The following is a 14,544-nucleotide window of genomic DNA, read 5'->3' as shown; positions in this document are numbered from 1 at the left end:
GCATTTTGTTAGCATTTCTTTGTATGAATATAAGGTACAAAAGTCCATTTTCAGTAACCACGTATTTTTGTCTGCTGTTCTCCTATAAAGAAGCATGAAATCTAAGATGTTTTCCTTCAAAAATAATACTAAAAAAAAAATAGTTTAACATTCCAACAAATTAGGCTAAAGAAGACAGATGATTATTGAAATTAAATGACTTGAGATTATTTTTTTATGTTTTTCGTCGGAAATCAAACACGGGATCATGTGCATGAAAGAGACAGAGCTAGGAATTAGACTAGTGGTAGGACTTTTTCTCCTTCGAGACATGATTTACTAAATGTTAATATTTGGAATGATTTGTTAGTTTTCAATCGATGGGAATTAACCGTGAATTCGAAATCACTGAATTTGATGCTGAAAATATCTTGTTAACTTATACTTGGTATAATGTAGCATGGCCCGGAAGTTTTGGGCAACCAGTGTATATATAGGAATTTTATATTTATTGAACTTTTGCAAAATATATAATTAGTCGTTTACTCAATTTTAGGTAGATCGCAAAATTTGCGTTAAGTTGCGTGAAATGATAATTTTAGTGTATTTAGTTGAAAATATATTGTTATATACGTACAGTATATCTACATTGGACAATATTCGTATATTTAGCCAAAATATAATGTTATTTTAGGAAATAAGGTCATATCTGGTCGTTTTGAATCCTTTCCAGTCTATTTTCATAGACATTTTTGGCTTAGGAGATCCTCAAAAGAAATCAAAATTTTTTATTTCAAAAATCTTCTCTGAAATTTCACATTTGTAAAGTCAGCCATAGTAGCTTCTTGAAGCATCCCTTTGTTTAATCTAAATTATCTGTGATTGGATCTTCCGCAATCACAGTTGTGGTTGAGATTTTCGGCTTTCTTTGATCTCGGGAGATAAACCTATCATCATATAGTTACGTCACAATGATCCTCCAATTAGGGATCTTCTTCCCATTGTCATTGTCTTTCATCGGAAGCAACGTTAAGAGGTGGACGTAAAATAATCTTCGTCGCCATAAAACGTGGAAAAACAGAAATTTTAAAATAACTACCTAATAGTTGAAGTTTTCCATATCTGTGGACATAATATGATGGGATTGAGTTTGGTTGCTGTGCTCATTGGACTGTAAAGTTGTGAAAGTGAAAACAAACTAATACGTCAGAGCATGTGGGACTGACGCCAGCCATTTGGGTGAAGCCTTGTGGTCGGGAATCGAACGCCACGTCCAGCAAATGCATTTTACTTTTTGTGATCGCCACTAACCTACTCATTTGAGTGGGGGTGAAAAGAATCTTTCTTTGAGAAGTCCGGCAGGAATCAACAGACCAGGGAGTGAACATCTTTTCTTGTATATGAAGAGTTCATCAAGTAAGTGGTAGAAGGTAAACTCCAAATTATCGTTGTTTTGGCCAAGTTTGAACCTGCTAAATCTTAACATTTTTCGGATTGAATATGTATTATTCTGGTGTAGTGATGTTTGAATTAATGTGATAACTCCGCGTCGTTTTCCCTAAGTTGCATGGTATGTAGACTCAAGAGGTGACAGGAACCGCTCGTTCAATGGGGGGATATATTTTTTCTTTGAGTTTCAATGTTGACGATTGTCATAAACAATCCAAGAAAAGTGTGTACGTTCGAGTACACACATTCTATCCAAAATTTATATTTATTTTGGAAATATAAACCTCAAAATTTTCCGTACTGCTAAATAATACAATGTAAATCCATTCACTGGTTTTAGCTCACCTTTACTTCAGATTGGGTATGATGAGACAAATGTTTACGAAAGTTTCGGCTCACATTGATGACAAGGGTGCCACGTACAACTACTGATAATGGGAGATGTTCATCAACGGTGAAATATCCGCTTTATATTTTGAAATTCCCTTCATTAGTAAAACAAAAGCTTAGATTTTAAGAACATATTTAGGATTTTTTTAACATTACAGAAAATTTAAAGCTGAATGGTAAGCGTTCAATACGTCCTTAGTAACAGGCTGTGCATGCTATACATTAAAAATATGTTTGATAAAAGTGATTTTATATGTGTTAGGTTAAGTTAGTTTAGATAGTTAGGTTATGGATTTAGGTTAAGTATACATTTTTCTTTTCCCATTTGAATTTGCTAGTGTGTGTATTATCTCAGTGGAAATGTTTTGTTCTGAAAGGTAAAAGTGGATAGGCCTAAGTTCATAGAAAAGGTCACCCTACTGGTATAAATCCTCTGTGCTGGCCCCACTTACACAACTTTGACCAAAGAGAAATACGAAGGAAAAGAAATTGAGTGTATAGCACACAATCCTAATGAGTAGTGTATGTGTAGTGTAAAGCTTATGTGATTAGTCTGTTTTCTTGTAGTAAATATCATAATATACAAATTGTTTTACAGTCGACGAAAATTAAATACATGTAGAAGTTGCTCACGAGGTGTGAAGAGAAAAATGTGATTCTATTCAAATTTGTAGATAAACTTACCCATTCAGCTATGTAAAAGTTTTCATTCACATTTCTGACCCTTGCGACTTTTTTTATTCTTTTGATTTGTTAGTTTCTTGTCATACAGAAAATCAGTGTAAATAAAAAGTACGAGCCGAAACACAATCTTTTCTTCTCCAGTGCAAAGTTCATCATTTAGAATTATGTAGTAAATTAACTTCAGTTTTTATGTTAGCAAGTAGTATATAGGGTTTTGAAAAGCAGTACGTGAACAGTGTGACAAAAATAAAGTGTAGCGTTTGAAAACATGCAGAATTGATTTCACTTAGTGTGACCAGGGTTGGAATCACAGACCTGACATGTAATATGCCATTACAGTCTAATGAGATTATGTTTTTAATAGGAGGGTGCCCGAAATTTTTTGCACCGACTGTACCTGACGTTTAACAAAAAAATTCTGGCTGTTCATATAATTCGTAATATTGTTCATTATTCTATTTCAAATTAACATGGAAAACTGTAAAAAATTTATTAGGAATTATAGTTTTGGGAATCAATATCTTTATTTATATTTTAAATTAGTTATAAGTCTTGTATATGTATATGTAAATGGATTATTACAATTCTTACGGTGTCAGTGCTATCCGAAAATATAGATTCACTATTGGACGGAACTTTCCAGACCAAATAACCAATCTAAAATTCGACAGAATTTTCAGGACCACCCTTCACCTCTCTTTTAGATACCTAGGTCCTTCTAAAATCTAGTTTAATCCAGATTTTACCAAATTTTATTCGTTTCAAAGCCCCACCGCCAAAATGCTTAGTTTTGATTGGCTGATAAACCCACGCTATGTTATTAGGGCGCAATTATTCCATTCCATGCCGGAACGTCTCGCTGAAGACACTAGATTTGGATCGTCTAGCTCAAAAAGTTGAAAAAGGAGTAGAACAGCTGCAAACAAGGTAATATTTGGGAGTTTTTTAACCTCTAAATCTCTGGAAGTCTCGAGGAGCCAAAAACTGTTAAATTTCATAGTCAAAACTGGACTAAAAAAGGCTGAAATAGTAAGGGCAATATACTGACGCCATGATTTCATCTGCCGATCGATATGGACAGGATTCAGAAGTGGTGTGATTTCTGTTTTCTTTTCTAAAACCGGTTCTGAAGATCAGTGTTTCCCATCATATTTCCACCTTCCAATTTTCCTGCTAATTGAGGGTTACAAGACCTGTCCACATAGAGATTTGTTTATGTAGGTAGCGAGTGATTTTTTTTTTAGCATACATGGCGGTATTTAATTTTGTTGTAGTTAGAATAGTAATCACAATGTACGTGTAAATTTACAGTAAGGGCTCCTATCTGACTCCCAAATTGGGAGTACGGCTTCCAGCGGGATGAGTTGAACATTTAGTTTGTTTCCGGGTTCCTGCCCCTTCAGGGCAGGGGTCCTATTGTTAGCTAATACTCCGATATGTCCCCTCAGGGCATTAATTAAATACTCAAGAATGTGATTTAGTGAATACAGGGCCAGTTGGCCCTGTTTCCTTTCTTCCCCTTTCCTTTCATAGAGCCGATTTAAAATGGTAAAATATGAATGTTTTGTGTATATTTATTAGTATAACATGTATTAATGTAGTGTGTAGTATGAATGTGGCATGTATGTGTTCGTAATGTAGAAACATGTTCTAGTAGTAGTAATTGTGGTAGTTAAGTGATGAAAGAGTGTGTGAGATAATTAAATATGGACAGTGTAGTATTTACTATGCGATAAATTCTTTATTATTCCGTCATTAAGTGAACTCATACACAATATTCAAAAGTGAACGTAATATAGTATAATAATTCCGTGTACAAGGTCACATTCAGTTGTTCAAGGGTTGATTATATCGTCGCTAGCCCTAGTGTCAAAAGTCAGTACTAACCGCCATTCTTCTGTCGAGGTGCTTAGTGATTTAGTTTTCATGAAATTGACCTTTCTTTCCGAAATAAAACCTAGAAGGTATAATTCACAGCCCATATAAATGTACAGTTAGGTCAAGTGACCCAAAATTATTATATTCTGAAAGTTTCAACATTCTGCATAGTCTAGAAATCGAGATATTTAAGTAAATAAACAATACGTAATTTTTTAACAGAAGTCGGGCGATATGATGCTAGTTCTTCGCTTTGGAATTATATTAGATGTTCATTTTTCTTCGTGGCTGCAGAAGCTCATTGTTGCTGCAGAATTTTATAAACATTAAATATTATCGCGGATAATTCTATTTTCAGTGAACATACGTAGGATTTTTTTTTGTTCTTAATAAAGCTACCAGGTATTACATAGTATTGTGTGAGTGTGAAAGAGTCTTGAGTTCGAGTGAGGTTGTCGTGCGGAGATCGGAATGGGAAATGTTTGTAGTGACTATAGATTTTAAAGTATTATGATGAAATGTGTAAATAGGCTGGGCGTAGATAGAGGAAACAGGGTGTTTGTAGAATATAGCGTCGTGGCAAATGAATATTAATGTGAATATGAATATAAAGTGTATGAATATTGTAGTAAATGAATATAGAAGATAGAACGCCCATATAGTTAAATATATAGTAGCCCAGTGAATACTTCGCCGCGTGTTGATATATAGATATTGAATAGATACGTGTAACTACAAACATCTCAGGTTCTGACCCCTGCACCATGATATCACGCGGACCGGAGGGCGATATATAGTCGGACTACGGTAATACTTTGTAGTTTTATGTGTTATAATAATAATCAACCATAGTAATACCATCTGATAGAAGGGGTAGCATCATATAATCGTTGACTAGACATATTGAATAATAAATTATGAAAAGACAATAGTAGTTATACAACAGGGCTGTAGTGAATCATATTTTCTGGTCGGGTTTTAAAATAGAATATCCTGCTCCGTGAGATTTTTTTTTCCTTCACGTTACCTACTCAGGCTAGCTTACAATGTTCATGGAGACGACAGCTCTGATAGGGTTACAGAATCAAAACAATTAGTTATTGAAATTTATTTTCGCGTACCCGGATGTCGACCCCTAGTCCCTTTAAGTATTTTCATTTCTTTTCTTAGTTTAATTAGACGAGGGAAATTAACGACATCCCAGACTGTGGCGTGTCTGCGCAGGGTAGCTATCGGTGAGGTTTGGCATAGAAATCACCGATCCAAAATTCAGTTTATTTAATTTTTTTTATTTCGGCAAATCATTAACTAATAATTAATATCTTAGATAATACTTTTATTCTAGTTTCATTACTGTCCTCGAACCTTCTTAGTTTTTTCTAAGGGGTCGAATATTTTTTTTACTTAGAGATTTCAAAATTGGGGACGCAGTTACCTGGTCCCTTTCCCCCTCTCCTTTTATCCTGCTGGTCTGGGCCGGATACGGGGATCGGATTTCAATCTTACAAGCAAACTCTTGTAGGATTGGGATCTGATGGACACAGAACTTGCATCCTTGGCAGCAGGGCGCCCCTTGAGTCTACGTATTTGAGTAGACCACCCTTTTGGCATGTTAAGAATATTTTGGCTATGGATTTTGTTGAGAGCGAAATTCGACTTCTATCTTTGTAGCGTTAGTTATTTCTCACTTAAGTCTTTGGCGCCCCTATTCTTCGTCTTCCTTCTTCTCTATCTCTCTCTCTGTCTTCATTACTTCAAGATTTTTTTTTCAAATTTTCAACCTTCCCCCCCCCCCCCGATTTTGAACTTGTCACTTACGATTTATTTAACGTACAACTCTGATCTGAAATTACCAGCTGAGACGTTGCAGGACACGATTCATGGATAAAGTAGATAGTGATTGGGTCCTCCATCACATTTTGACCTATCGCCGAAATGAACAAAGACTTCGTAGTTGACGACACTTCGATTACGTTCTCCCACCGTCGTCCCTCTTAAGTTTTTTTTTAATCCGTTGGTCACTTTCCTTTCTGTTTTGGTTTTCAATTACCTTGTAGTTAACCTGGGCCCAGAAATTGTACTTTGGTTTATCTAGTTATATCTTTAGAAATGCTCTGTGTTACGTGCCTGCCTCACAAAGTTTTTTTTTCATGATTTAAGCACGAACTGATTATATAATAAAGTGAAAAATTTATAGATGCGCGGTATCAAGTAAAAATCAATTTTCTTTTTCATATGTAATGTCGGAAGTCATTTGTTTTGGGACAATGTTTGCAACCTTGTAAAAAATTTATTATTGGGGTGATTAATTTAAATGTGTGCGCATTTATTGAATATAAATATATATATATAGAGAGAGAGAAATGAATACGTCGAAATGTATATGTACTTAATATGTGAATATGATTTTAAAGTAAAAGTATGATATTAAATGTATTATGAGTATATGTAAGAGCGCTCGTGTCTGTCCCCCCTAAACGTGTATTGGTTGCTATAGTTTGCCAGTGAGTTTTCCGACGAATTTGAGAATGTAGATTTTGTCATGAATACCGCCGTGCACTTAAGTAATTTTCCTTTTCTTTTGAATAAATGTAAATGATACCTCATGTAATTCTGTAATGGCATGTATTGGAAAGTAACGGCAGGTCTAAACGTAACCCACATCATAACGAATATTATCCCTGAACTACCAACCAAAAACCATTGTGGAAAGTGTACCTTGAATCCTTCTCACCTGCATATGTATCCTGTGACTTGACCAGTTTTTTTTTATCCTCAATTTGAACCTTTATACTCCGTACATCTGCGGGAGATCGTTTTAAAAATCCGAATTATATACAAACATATACGAAAGTGATCCTAAGGAAAGGCCTCATGACATGTCCCAGTGTTGCATAAATAACTTAAAACTATTCAATCAATAAGTTTGGAAATTAACCGTCTAAGAGGAGAAACATCCTCTAGCGATAGTGATTTTTCGAAATCCCTGGATGGGTATAAAGCGTCGCAGTGTGCGATTGCAGATATAAACTGTTAAAAGTTATAAACCAAGTATAGACGACGAATGGTTTTGTAAACCAATAGATATATATACATATAGAAATATATATAAACACGAACGAAGTTAAATGGAGCGAAATGTTTTGGACACTATGAGTAGTGCGTGATTTGTGATTTGAACGCTCAAAATCATTAATATCTTATTACCCAATGTGAGGTAGAGACTCATATAAGTTCTAATACACCAAAAAGTTTTTTTTCTTTCCTCTTTGTCCAATTTTTTTTTAAGTGAAATAAGTGTCTTCTTTGCGTATGTCGCAAATCATAATTTTGTTTTAGCATGCCTAAGATATGATACATGTAATTATTTTTTTTTCCCATTTGTCAATATGATTGAATATATAAAAACTTACTAAAATTTAATACTATGTACTCTATTAATATATAACCAAGAACTTGTGCTTTTAATATTTTCTTCATAATTATATATTTGTCTTTTTTTTCACTATGAATGTAATAAACTATTTGTACCCTTGTAGTTAGTTGGTTTCCTTTAAACATATATACACTGTCCTGAGTGAGTGAGCGTGTGAATGCATGATAGATTTAATTTAAGTAATTTTAGTGATATCATTTGTCATATTAACATCTGTAATATATGTGTCATGTTTTAATATATGTGTTAAGGTAAATAACCTAGGTCATGAAGGACCGCTACTAATGGTTTAAATCGGCTCGAGGAGTGAAGCAAAAATAGCAGGATAAGCCTAAATACGACATCTTTCTTCCAGAAAGTTGAGACTTCGATTGATACGACACATAAATTTATATTGAGTTTATAAGTTTGATTTTTTTTTCCTTGGCTAATTCACATGTGTGGTCGATCCTAGAGGACAGAGTTCAGATGCTGGATGGTTATCAATCACCGGTTGGAATAACTTTACAAAGAATTAAATTTCACTTTTCTCATTTCCAGGTCTAGGTCTGGGCAACCCCATGATCGTGGTGCCTGGAGCTAGGTCTGGGTGGTATGAGGGAACATGTGTCTATACCGAAGCATTCCAAAATTGATTAGTCGTTAATAACATTTAGAATGATTCATCTTTCGAGGACTTTCCCGACCTTTTACTATATTTCCGGAATTATCCAGTAATCTGTTTCTTATTAAAATACCCTACTTCTTTTTCTTTCTTCTTTTTATACCTCCTTCTTTTACCCTTCTACTTTCTTCTTTTTTTCTATTTCTAAATGAAAGAAAACGGAGTCATGATTGAGAGTAGTCGCTATGGGCACGGTCAATAAGTTGGTTAGATGAGTTTTCTTCGGGAGTCCGATATGGGATAATTAACAATAACCAAAAGTTTAATTGAAATTTACTTTATTGGAAAATAATCTGGATTTCAATCAGTAGGTGATGTTTCGTAATCGTCCTCGTTCAAAGAAAGTTAATTTTTAGCGACTCCTCTCCTCTACATTAGCTCTTTTATCTTCGTTTTTTTAACGTTTTCTTTCAATATTGGCGACCGTTGACGTCGGACAGTTACCATGGAAACAATTGTTTTCCCTGGTAACGAATCTGAAATTATTTATTAAACACTGTCTAGGATCGAGCACATATTGACTTGGCCACAAAAGGTGCATAATTAAAAAGTTACAGTGGGATTAAATAATTATAGTCATTGGCTGTTCTGCTATCTTTGTCTCTCTCTGTAGAAAGGGGGAAATGAAGGAATTTGCTAAAGTGACTTCTAAAATTTGAAAATGCTGGAAGTTGACCCAAGGAGGGAATTAGATAGGAGTCCTTTAATTTATGAACAGTACCTGAATAATAAGTATTGTTAGTCTATAAGTATATAATTGCATGTGTTTATATTGTGTCTTTTTATATGGAAACTATGGCAACCAATAGGGAAGTAGTATCACACGAGAACGCGGAAGTCTCATGTACACAATGTACTTTAGAAAGTAGTGAGAAAAGAGCTCGCGTCTCTCGTAGGCTAGTGAGGTGTCACGAATGTGGGCTGAAATGGATCCATTTCAGTTGTATTAATTTAGAGGATACTGCTGAAAATGCAGAAAAGGTTCGGGCTGGTGAAATAGTTAAATACTGCAAAGAATGTGAGGGGAAGCTCCACCAGTCGCGTGAACCCATGAGTTTATCCTCTGAAAAAGAAAATGAACATCCCGATTCGGACGGTGAGCGAGGGTATAGTACCCCGAAGAACCGAGGCCAAATATCTCCAGTGGAGATATCTGACCTCGATGATGATGAAAAAGATGGGGATCCAATTGGTGATAAACCCAAAGAAAAGCAAAGGAAGACTGTGTCATCTAATAATGACGCTCTCCTCCTTTCATTGCAACAAATGCTAAGGGAAATGAGACGCGAAATAAATGAGAAAATAGATAATAATAGCCTGGAAATGAATGAAAATAGCCGGGAGATAAGACGTGAAATAAATGAGAAATTTGACTCCTCGAAACGAGAAACCGAATCTCGATTCGAGGCATTAACCCAGAAAATTGACAACATATGTTCGGACTTTGCTTCCTCAATAACCACATTGAGGCAGCAAACGTCTACTGAAATTGATTTGGTCAGATGCGAGGCTCAACAGTCCCTAAAGCAATTTCAGCAGGAGACTGAGGGTAAATTAGAGCATGTAAATTCTGAAATTGAACAAATGGATACCAAATTGCATAAAATCAACAATAAATTAGAAACACAGCAGGCCGAAATTGATAGTTTAAAGTCAACCTTGTCAGACTTATCATTGAAAACCAAACTGGAAGTAACTGACCAGAAAATTTCGAAAATTCAAAACGAGATAGCAAATATTCAAAAAGAAATGACAAAATCTAGTCGCGAAAAATCAGAGGTAACCTATCCTTTCCCCGGTAGCGATTCCTCAGAAATCTTACCCGCTATAACAACTACCCGTGGCGCAGGAAAAGAAAATTTAGTGTCAGTTGATGCACGGGATATTGCGACGCACTACCCCATGCATCGGTCAGAACCAAAGTCGTGGTTCAATTCCAATAGTGTGCCGAATCAGTCGAGTGTTGTGACGACTACGGTCACTAGCGTGAGTGCTCCCTCCTTACATGGAGGTATACAATCACATAGCGTGTTGCCGGGAAGAGGAGATGGGTGCCATTCTGAGTCGTTGTTCATGGGTGCGATTGGTCCGGGGATGGAGCCCAACATATTCAATACGACCAACAGAATCCCTTTCACTTACATGGGTAATTATAACACCGCTACGACGTCGTCGGTGGTAAATCCGGTGACGATTCCGATTGTGCAGGATAATATGTTAATTCCCAGTAACTATTCCCCTGCTTATGTTAGTATGGGTTCCAAGGTTTCGCTGAGGGACATCGAACGTTTTCCCACTTTTGACGGGAATATTACCAATGGACAGCCTCGTGTTTTTCTGCGTAGATTGCAGCAGTGTTTAGAAATGTATCGGCTGACCGATAGAGAACGTTTACAAATAGTTGAAAAACTTTTAATTGCAGCATCAGGCGCGTGGTTTGCTTCTATTAAATATAGAATTCATACGTTTGATGATTTTCTGATCCTTTTTAAGGAAGAATACTGCAACGAACATATAGAGAGGCTTCAGAAACGCAACCTCCAATCTTTAAGATATGATCGAGCCAAGTATGGGTCCCTTTTGGACTATGCTTGGAAGATCATCGAACTGTACTACCAGATCGCAGAAAATCCATCGCAAGCCGAACTAGTAGACATCATAGTGAACGCTCTTCCACCAGATGAGTCGCGGGCTATTGCTTCCCACTTGTGCCAAACGGTGCGAGAAGTTACGTCACGCCTAGCTGCCCTGTGTGGGAAAGAAACTGGAGGCCCACCAAAGAGGTATTTCGCCCGACAAGCAAAAGTCGTGAAACCCGTGAAAAGCAAGGCAACGGCAAGTTGCCAAACGGACTTTCTGAGTTACACCCAAGCTGGATCTCGCTATCCGAGTGGGAGTGGCTCAGAAAGCAATCAATATAACGGTCGACGTCTGTTCCGTAACCGACCGATGTTTAACAATCGCCGGGGTTATCGCCCCTATGACCGCACAATGGGGGAATCGAACCCGAATAGGGACGATAATAGGAGGAACTTTAACGGGGCGTACCGGAGAAGAGAAAACGGTACTGGTCAAAACGGCAATGTTAACAATAACTGTGCAAGTAGATCTCAGAATTCTGCCCCTTCGCAAATACAAACTAATGGCGGAAATGGAATTCTAGCCACTCGAGGGATTGATAGTCGCGAGACCGCTGTCAAATCGACAAACTAATTCCGCAACTACCTGATGAAATGGGGGAGGATAGTTGCGGGAAAATATACCCCATTATTTTGAAAAATCAGACTGACCACGAATGTAAATTTAATTTGTGGACACAAAATTTATCATTTCGGGACTCGTTACAATTTGTTATAGATGAGGAACCCTTTGCTTCAAGTGAAGAACGCTATTTTTCTACCTCTCCCAGCCTACGAGGAAGTATCGGCGGCGTTGAACTTGTCGCTACAATAGATAGTGGCTCGGAGCTCTGCCTAATGGACTGGGAGGTGTGGAAAAAATTAAAGCAACGGTTTCCATCCGCTAAATTGAGACCATACACGGGCCTTACACTTGGCGCTTTCGCTGGAAAAGAAAGTTTTTCGGTTCAGGGCGTTCAAAATTTTAACCTAAACATACAAAATCATATATTCGAAATAGCCATCTTCGTCATAAAATATTTGCGAACGGACCTAATACTGGGATGTCCGTTTCTGGACAAATTCCATTGTATCATTGACCGGGAAAAGAAAGAGATTAGAATGAAAGACAGTTTAGGAAACACTGTTGTCGTTCCTACGGATCGACCGAACATAATGCTAGTGAAATTACCAGTGGAAGAGATTGCAATCGGTGAATCAGGATGGCCGGTGGTGGATCGACCCATGCTTGACCCCAGTTTAAATTGTCAAGCTGCCTGTGCAGTGACACCTCTCCACAAGGGAGGGGTTAACAGGGGAGATCAGCTGGATCCACTCCTGGGCACCGAATGCAATGTCTCGGAACAAGAGATTGATTCATATATTGCCACTCGGGATGACTTACCATTACCGATTAAATCAGGTCTTCGGAAATTATTAATAAAGTACCGTTCTCTTTTCTCTGAGTACCCACGCCGCGTTAACGCGCCTCCCTATAAAATACAGTTGAAGGATGAAGAACCAGTTGTTGGACCATGTTATTCCGTCCCTCAGGCTATACAACCTGAGTTTGAAGCAGAGTTGAATAAATGGTTACGGTTGGGAATAGCAATAGAACAAATGTCTCCATATCGAAATCCTATTCATGTCGTCCGGAAGGCCTCTGGCGGTGTACGTCCAGTTTTAGATCTGAGGGCTACTAACTCAAAAATTATATCTCCACAGGTGCAGGTAGAACCTATCAATGAGTTACTACACCGTGTTTCGCAGGCAATGTGGTTTTCGTCGTTTGACGCGTCAAGTGCATATTATGGGATCAGTTTACACCCAGACTCTTACCAATGCACCAGTTTTGTGTACAAGGGAAGACAATATTGCCTTACTGTTCTGCCACAGGGGCTGAAAAGTAGTCCTGCTGTATTTCAATCGGTAATGACAAAATTTTTTAATGACTCGAGCCATTCTTTTGTTATTTTGTACTTAGACGATGTACTAGTAAAATCAACTACTGAAGAAGAGCATTTGGTTCATTTAGAGATAACTTTCGAAATCTTTAAACAAGCAAATTTTTCATTAAATTTCAAGAAATGTAAGTTCTTCGCACGGGAAATCAAATTTTTAGGACATATAATTAGCGGCAGAACAATAAGGGTTGACCCTCGACTCAATGAGCCAATTCGTTGTTTTCCAGTACCGAAATCCAAGAAAGCATTACAGAAGTTTTTAGGGCTTATAGGATGGAGGCGAAAATTCATCCCAAACTTTTCTGGTCTCACTGCTAATCTGTATCAACTCCTGAAAAAGGATCAGAAATTCGTACTGAATAACGAAGCTTTGGAAACTTTCAATAAATTGAGAACTCTTCTTAGTAACCCACCTGCATTAAGTCAGCCAGATTTCTCCTTGCCTTTTCACATCCATAGTGATGCGTGCATGGAAAATTTGGCTGGTCTACTCGCACAATATCCTTCAGATAAAGATAATCCTAACGTCATTGGATATGCCAGTCGACGGGTGAAACCCTATGAGTTGTCTCTTTCAATATCTCAGCTGGAACTCCTGTCAGTTCTGTTCCTTTGTGAACATTTTGAGCAGTATATCATGGGTCGTACTACTTATGTCCATACGGATAACGCGGCAGTCACACATGCATTCACCCAAAAGAACCTTGAGCCACGAACCACCCGCATTCTATTGAAACTGCAGAAATTTGACTTAATTTTCCAACACTGCCCAGGCAGAGAAAATTTTGTAGCCGATACAATTAGCAGATACCCACCTGAGGTATTGCTTGAGCCCAAAACACATTATGTTCATTTTTTAACCAAAACGCAGGATGCCGATATTAATCTAGACTTTATTCGAGAAAATCAAATAACAGATGAGTTATGTAAGAACCTGTTAAAGCAATATGAAAACAACCGTAATCTGGACAGAGTAACAATGTACTGTGGGTTAATTTATATTAAACCTTTGCGTATTCAGAAATGGCTCCTAGTGATACCGCAGAGTTGTATACCCCAAATTATCAGTGTTGTCCATTCTACCGGTCACTTTGGAGTTCAGAAGTGTTATCGTTTTTGTCGAGCTATATTTTATTGGAAAAATCAAAAAAACACGATTAAAAACTTCATACGAAATTGCATAGAATGTGCCGAAACAAAGTTTACAAACCGTGCTATAGCTAAGCAGGAATATCATATTCAAGCCACCGTACCCCATGAGACTCTGGGGGTGGATCTTATTGGAAAATTGCCACCCAGTCAGGGATATTATTATATTTTATCTCTAACAGATATCTATTCTCGTTTCGTTACTTTCCTTCCCCTGAAAAAGGCTCATACTAAGGAAACAATCACAGTATTAGAGAGACGATACTTTCATCTATTGCCTTACCCACAGGAATTCTTATCCGATAAAGGACCACAGTTCCAATCTAAGTTATG

General features: G+C 37.2%; 1 protein-coding gene across 2 annotated transcripts in view; it reads left to right on the top strand.

Moving 5' to 3' along the window:
• The first annotated feature begins 1,210 nt into the window (after positions 1–1,210).
• Positions 1,211–14,544, top strand: part of LOC145680929 (armadillo repeat-containing protein 7-like) — a 141,575-nt gene continuing 128,241 nt past the window's right edge. The window contains exon 1 of one of the 2 annotated variants that reach the window (XM_081752100.1): positions 1,211–1,395. The gene's annotated coding sequence lies outside the window, so the exon portion shown is untranslated. Of the gene's footprint in view, positions 1,410–14,544 lie in introns of both variants that reach the window. The other variant, XM_081752099.1, reaches the window with a different exon arrangement.

This window comes from Thermobia domestica, chromosome 3 (assembly GCF_964235325.1).
Source record: "Thermobia domestica chromosome 3, izTheDome1.hap1.1, whole genome shotgun sequence".
NCBI lineage: Eukaryota > Metazoa > Arthropoda > Insecta > Zygentoma > Lepismatidae > Thermobia > Thermobia domestica.
The sequence above is the reverse complement of the archived record's forward strand: the minus strand, read 5'-3'. Positions and strand labels throughout refer to the sequence as shown.